Source organism: Solanum verrucosum, unplaced genomic scaffold (genome assembly GCF_900185275.1).
Source record: "Solanum verrucosum unplaced genomic scaffold, falcon-dt-bn FXZP01000181.1, whole genome shotgun sequence".
NCBI lineage: Eukaryota > Viridiplantae > Streptophyta > Magnoliopsida > Solanales > Solanaceae > Solanum > Solanum verrucosum.
The window spans coordinates 3,085,832-3,093,491 of NW_026020407.1; the positions used below are offsets into that span (position 1 = coordinate 3,085,832).

A 7,660-nucleotide genomic window follows, 5' to 3' on the forward strand; every position below is an offset into this window, starting at 1 on the left:
CCTACCAGTACGTGTGTTTATACTGATACTACTCTTGATATGTCTTTTGATGTAGTCTGGACGCAGGTTGGTGATGTTTCATTAGGCGAAGACGAAGAAATTCTCCAGCAGCTTCTATTCTTCCTTCTGCATGGTGGGAGCTGTGTCTTTTATTTATCTTTGTCCAGTTGTACTCTTAGTAGGTCTTATACCTGTTTAGACTAGATCCCTGGGGTGTTAAATTACTTTACAAGGCATAACTTGAGATTGTTTTAAAGGTTTTTAATTAAGAATTCCATTATTATATTTATTTCCATTTATTTAAATTTTCTGCATGATTTAATTTTGGGTGTTAGAGGATTCGCCTACTTAGGTGGTAGTATGTATGTCCCGCGCACGGCCCGGTGGGTCGGGTCGTGACAGTACTCTACCCTTACTTTAGCTAGTTCTTCCTAGTTGATCACTCAGGGATGAGTTATGGGTAAATTGGTATTTATTATAACGACCTAATCCCGTCTTTAGGGAAAAAAAACCAAGGGGGAAAGAATTTGGGCAAGAAAACTTTTGAGTAGTAACTTGGAAATTCCTAGCTTAGTCTAGATTTGGGCAAAATATGAGGCATGTGAGGTCTAGGGAAATCTGGTAATGAATGAGAGATCTAATTATGATTTTGATCACATGAGTAGATAGCTAAGACATTAAGGAACCCGTACGACTTTACAAAATCGAATTCGGGAGAGTAGATCTCCCGAAACTGATCTTAGCGTGAACGGGTAGTTTTTGAATGTCATAGGTTAAAGGTGTGTTGTGAAATGGGGGTTTGGAACTCTAAGTCCGACGTTCTGTCTCCGCACAAGCCGCCAGGGTGGGGCCACTGTGGCGGGACAGAGTCCGTCGTAGCTACCCAGGCGCGACTTTAGTAAGGATTAAAACCCCAAAAATGTTATTTTTCTGTGAGTTTCGTTCTTGAGAGCTAAGAAACGTCCCAGGGCTATTTCTTGAAGGTTTTCCACCTCTTCTAGCGGGAAAATTAAGATTTTTACTCCCCTAATCCGTTTTGATCCGTAGAACTTAGATTCTTGGGTAATTATCATTGGGGGAAGGATTTGATGGGAAGTTAATGGTTGGAAAATCCCTAATTTGGGTATTGGGATCTTGGGTTTGGCTTAGGGTTGATAATGTTGATTGTAATCCGGGTAATTATGCCTCGTTTATTGATCCTTGCATTAATTGTATGTTTTTAGACTACGAACAAGCGAAAAGAATTCGAAAAGGGAAGATTCAGAATTCGGAAAGGGAAGATTCAAGTGCTTTAGGGGGATTTAAGCTTGGTTTCGAGGTAGGTGATGGTTTGATTTCATGTGGCGTGATATATGTTGGTATTCGCTTCATTGTAACGCATGTATGTATGTGAATGTAGCAATATTAATCAAACCTAATGTAAATTAGTATGAAAGAATGATTGTATGCCATGAATCAACATTTGATTGTATGATTATGAGAATGTACATTGTGATTGTGGTATGTTGAATGGATCGGGTGTCATGTTCTGACACACTAATTGGGATCAGGTGTCACGTACCAGTACACATATTGGATCAGGTGTCACGTACCGGCACATACATTGGATCGGGTGTCACGTTTCGACACACTAATTGGGACCGGGTGTCACGTTTCGGCACACTAACAGTTTGGATATGGGTTCCATGAGAAAACCATTGAATTGTCATATTTACTTGTTAATGGGAATGTGGAATTATGCATTGCTCCTGAAATGATTACCGGTTTATGTTGATATATTCTGTACATGTCATGTTTACTATGTTGTTACTGCTTATATATGTTTCGCTTATTGGAATAGTCGCGTGATCCTACCAGTACACTGTGGTTGTGTACTGATACTACACTTGCTTATTCTTTGTTAAGTACAGGGCTTTTTCAAGCGGTTATTGATAGACCTAGCTAGGAGATTAGTGATCGAGACCGGATTTCAAGGGTGAGCCAGTTCTTTCAGGATGTCATGGAGTTCTTCATTTTGTTTAGTCCATTCTTTTTGGACTTAGACTATTTAATTATTTCTTATGTTGGTTGGGGTTGTACCCATTTTTCTTAGACTTGTTGAACTTTAGATGTTTTGGTACAATGATTTTCAGGTTCTAGGGGTTATTTCCGCATTAGTCGTTAGATGTTAGTTTAAATTCCGGAGTTTATGGGAACACCGTATTAATTATTTAGTTATTTAAACCTGTTTCCGTAGATTTAAATGCGTAGTATTTGGTTAATTGCTTAGTTGGGTTGTACTTATGGTTCTCCCACCAGAGGGTTAGTGTGGGTGTCAATCATAACGGTCTGGATCGTGACAACCAGAAATTTAAAAAGTCTATAATCTCCTTTTTCTTTTAAAATAAACTTATCTTTTTCTATTTATTAATTAAAAGGTATTAAAGTTAAAAGGGTAAAAATGTTTTAAAAGGTAAAATAACATAGTGTGGTATATGTTATTTTGCCATTCTGGCTTAATTTTCTGACCAAAAGGATTTTTTTTTCCATTTCATATTAATTGGAATCAAGCTAAACATGCATCTCAAAAGTATGAAATAAATTTAAAGCTTAGAAATTTTATTTATGAAATTCAAGCTTTATGCCTATCATGCTTTTTTTTTTTATTTCAAAGAGACAACAAATGTCCCAACCTTTACAAAGAATAATAGAGTCAACATTAACTTTCAAATTTATTGACTTGTTTCTTTTTTTATGACACAAGTTGTAAGTTACTTTCTTTTCTTTTCAAAAACATAGAGGGTGTTTGGATTGACTTATAAAATTGGTCAAACTTATTTTTGAGTCAGTTTTTGACTTCTGAAAGTGTTTGACAAATATAAATATTAACTTAAAATAAGTTAGGAAGTGTTTAGCAAGGTAAAAAATGACTTAAAATAATTATAAAATGACTTAAAATATGTCAAAAATCAAAAGTAGGTACTTTTTATTTTTTGACTTAAAAGTCATTTCAGTTTGATTTTTTTTATTTTTGACTTAAAAACTACTTTTTAAAGCCAATTCAATTAAACTCTTACTCTGATACTACACTCTCAGTTTTCAATTGAGTGGCCTATTTTAATTTGATACAAAATTTAAGATAGTAAATAAGACTTTTAAATCTGATGATCAAATATATCAAAATATCTTTTAATCTTTATGGTCTTAAACATCTTAGGTGCAAAGCTGAAACTAAAAATTGTTGAGTAAGAAAAAAAAATAAAAGACAGACCTCAATAAGCATTGTATTTTTTTTAATCATGCTAATGAAATGTACACACTTAAGTTTGGCTCCTTAGGAAATATCATCAAACAAATGTAAAAAGTTTATCTTCTCAATCTAAGTATATTTATGTTTTGCACTTTATGATACGTGTTCCCTATTCAACTTTTACTCGCAATTAAATTTTGATAAAATGTCTTTGATACGTGTTCACAATTCAAATTTTACTCGCTATTAAATGTACTTAAATTTTGAATGATCGCATTGCTCTTTTTGTGTAACAATGAAGATAGTAACAATGAATTGACACTCCAATAGAGTTTTGCAAATAACTTTTGGGGAATAAGACAAGAAACGATGTGAACACATTGAGCTATATATATATCTTTGCAAATTTATAAGTATATTTATTTAAATTGAGAAAATTTTGAATTTGTGCTAGGTGTGGACTTGCTTTTTTGCTATTACAGTGGAATGGACCACAACTCTCAACATATTTACCCTTCTACTTAACTAAAACTCCATTATGGTTGCTCAAGTTTTCTTCAATGCATGCATATTGTTGTGCTTTTGATGATTGATTTCAATGCTTCACATATTGAAATTAGTTCAGAATATTATTATTCCTTTAAAAGTTCATCTGCTTCTTATAAGTTTGTATTTTTTTCTCTTTAATTAAAATGCTTATTCGGGTGATCATTACTAAGTTTCCTTTTCTTATAAATCTACAGCAGAAGTCATTTTTTGTTTATTTCATTGTTTATATATATATATATATATATATATATATATATATATTCCATCCAATTTTCTAACAAGGCATATGGTAGTTGTGATTCTGTTTTACCTTTCCATTTTCAGTTGGGAACGTTCCTTTCTCAAGTCAATGGAGTTACTTAAAATAAAAGAACGAGAGTATAATAGTCTCCATACTTGGCGAAAAAAGAATGAGCAGCAGACAATAAAGTTCATACCAAGTAAATAATAAGAATGATAATATTATAATAATCATGATATTATATTTAAGAATAATTGGTGTTATAGTCTCTAATAGTCCTCTTATCAGTTTCTTGGAATATAAATTTAAGGACTTTTTTGTTTAATTTCAAATTTGAGTTGAATTTGAACTTGATTCACAAAAAACACTTTGATGGACAAAAATATGTGAAGTTATTCTTTTAAAACCTTGGTATTACATTTGCCTTCATTAGATTTGTTTTGAATACCTAGGTATTTAGTTTTCCTTCATCCTTGATCTTCATCTAGAACTTATAGCATTTAATCCTCGAGATCCTCTAGCTTGTTAAATTATGAAAATCATTATTATAATTGTAGGTCAGAAGAATTGTGACAAGGACAACCTCTTTTCAATCATATTGAAGTTAACATGATGATATTGATTGGCTTAAGCATGTCCTTGTGTCAAGATGGAAGAGATGACAAACTCTTATTAACCAATCAAGTTGAAACTCTCATGAAAATATTTGATTAGCTAGAACATGCAACTTCTGCTAGGGTGAAACCTATATGATCAGGACAACTTTGTTTTTTACCATAATTTTGTTTCTATATTATAATCTAAATGAAACATGTTACTTGTGCTGGGACAAAACAATTGTGATGAGGGGAATTTTTCCCCAATCGATTAGGCTGAAGTTAATGTGATGATATTTGATTGATTGAACATGTTAGTTCTGTTGAGCAGGAAGAATTTTGATTAGAATGATTTTTTTTGACCAATCAAATTTTAATTTATGTTGTTTAATGGTTGAAACACGTCAGTTGTACACGAAGCGTGTTCTCATACGTGTTTGATTTGATTAGACATGTTGTATCACTTTCAACACGTGGCATGATCTTATTGACCGTTTCACTTGGCTAACACGTCTTTCGACACGTCATATCAAATCACACATTGTATTAATATATTTTAAAGTTGATATTAATTCAAATTAATTCTAAACCCTAAAAAGTAAAATAAATACAAGAACCTGAAAATAGTATATATACATATGTATATATGTATATACATATATATATATATATATATATATATATATATATAATGGGAAAGAAATTTAGGGTTCCACAGACGGCAAAATGAAGCGCCCTATCATATCCAAATTCTTGCATCTGAATCCAAAGGTCGAGAACAAAGGTTTTTCATCATCAAGATGATCTAAGAATTTCAGGAGACTCCATAGAAGACACAAAATTCAGAAATCTGCCGGAGCCAACGATGTCGAAATGGAATCAATAAATTTGCAAATTGTGAATTCCAATCAAGTTGAAATTGAAACAACAGATTTGCAAATCGTGAATTCCAATCAAGTTGAAATGGAATCAACAAATTTGCAAATCTTGAACTCCAGCAAAGTCGAAGTTGATCCTACCTCACTGAATTCTGATGTCATCGCTATCGCTGAAAATAACAACGGCTACGAGAGTGGAGATGATGATATCGAGTTGCAAAAAATTCTCTTCTACTCAACTCAGTTTCATTCCGATAAGAACTTGGAATCACGCTCTAATCATGGTGTTGGTAAAAAAACCTATAGAAATAGAGTATTCTGTTATTCCAGATTCACTTAACCTAAAGAATAGTATTACTGAAAAGGGGGAATCTTCTTGTACTTTCTGTGAAATCTGTGAAAATGTGTGTCCGCTGCCAAACACAATGATGTAGGGCACCTATTGCAATCATCGTTATTGTGAAGAATGCATACAGAACTATATAGGTAAAAAAATCAATAAGATTATCCATGAGGTTGCTATAAGGTGTCCTGTTTCTGATTGCAAGGAAGTTTTGGATATCAATTTTATAATGCCGGTTGATTTTCTTATCCGAGTACGAGATGCCAGTCGACTAATGAAAGTTTTGGCTGCGCCACTAGTTATTGATTGCCCTTTTATGGATTGTATGGGTAAACTGATTGATGATCAACAGGGATATCCAATTAGGGCATGTCCTGAGTGGTGGGAACTTTTTTATGTGAATTGTAAATACTTACATTTTGGAATGACATGTGAGATTTATCAATTTAGTAGGCAATTAAATTTGATCTACTGGCAGCAGCAATATGGAGGATATGGTGATGAACTAGAGGAGGAGGAGGAGGGTGAAGAAGAAGAAAGAAACTCCATGTTCAAAAACTTTGATGAAAGTCAAGTTTTGTTTCTTTTGAGATGAAATAGCCATTTGAATCCTTATTTACTTTATATGCAGAGTCTATTATTGGTTGAAAAACAGTATGCAAGGTCTTTTATTTGATTTCAATTAGTAGTTAAGTTGGTGAAAAAATAATATGCAGGGTCTTTATGTTTGAATTAGTTGTTGAGTTTGGGTTGAATGGACTTCTACTGGTTGAATCCTATTGTCCAATTTAAGTGTAGCTCCAAATGCGCAAAATCTTCTATTTTTCAAACAAATTGTTCTATTTTATATAGAGTCCAGGTTCGTATGACCAACTATCAAGCCCATATTTCTTTTATTTTGAATCACTTGTTCAAATTATTTTTACCACATCATTTATAAGAATAAAGTATTTAAGAATAAAAAAATGATTCAATTTGCTATTGGAAATTAGGAAGGAGGTTGTACGTGTTACCCTAAACATAGGATAAGAAGTATCACATTGTCAGAACACAAGATGGATGTTAAGTATTTAAGTAATCTGATCTTATATTTTAATAATGCGTTTTGAAGTTGTGTGATTCTAGGTCCAAATAGAACAATATCACTAGTGATTAGACTATTACAAATGGTATTAGAGTCACTTATGTGTCAACTGTATCGATGCGAGATGAAGTTCAACTGAGTTTACACAAATCTTGATAAGGTGGAGAAAACATCTTTGCTAGGTTTAGGCAAATCTCATGTGATGGGGCAGCTCTTAGGCAAATTTTATATGGTTGGACAAACCTCAGCGAGTACGTTGAATCCATAAGAGAGGGTGTTTGTGTGGATAAGAAGTCCACACCGGCAAAAACACATGATAAGTAAGTAGATCTTACATTTTAGTGTCGCGTTTTAAAGTCGTGCGAGTTTAGGATCAAAGAAGACAATATCATTAGAGGGTTAGGTCATTGTTTGGTGGGGAAAATGCAATGTAAAATTATATACATATCTTTTATATGAGGGGGTTTATAAGTAAGCAAACTTGACACTCTAGTGACGTATTTTAAAGCCTTGCGAGTCTAGGCCTAGATCAGAAAATATCACTTGCCAGTTTCATGGTGAAAAAAGGCAGTGCAGATAATAATTAGGGATAGAAGAATTATATTGGGGTATTTAATGGAATCAATTTGGGGGCATGATTCAGTTGTTTGCTCTTCTAGTTTTCATTTAATTTTCTCCTCTATTAGTGAAAATTCAATTTGAAAGGAAAAAGTACATTACGACAAGTGAAGTCGGCAAAT

At 33.1% G+C, this 7,660-nt stretch overlaps 1 pseudogene; it reads left to right on the top strand.

The window, feature by feature from the left end:
- The first annotated feature begins 5,488 nt into the window (after positions 1-5,488).
- Positions 5,489-6,431, top strand: LOC125840503 (uncharacterized; annotated as a pseudogene).
- Positions 6,432-7,660: the final 1,229 nt, after the last annotated feature.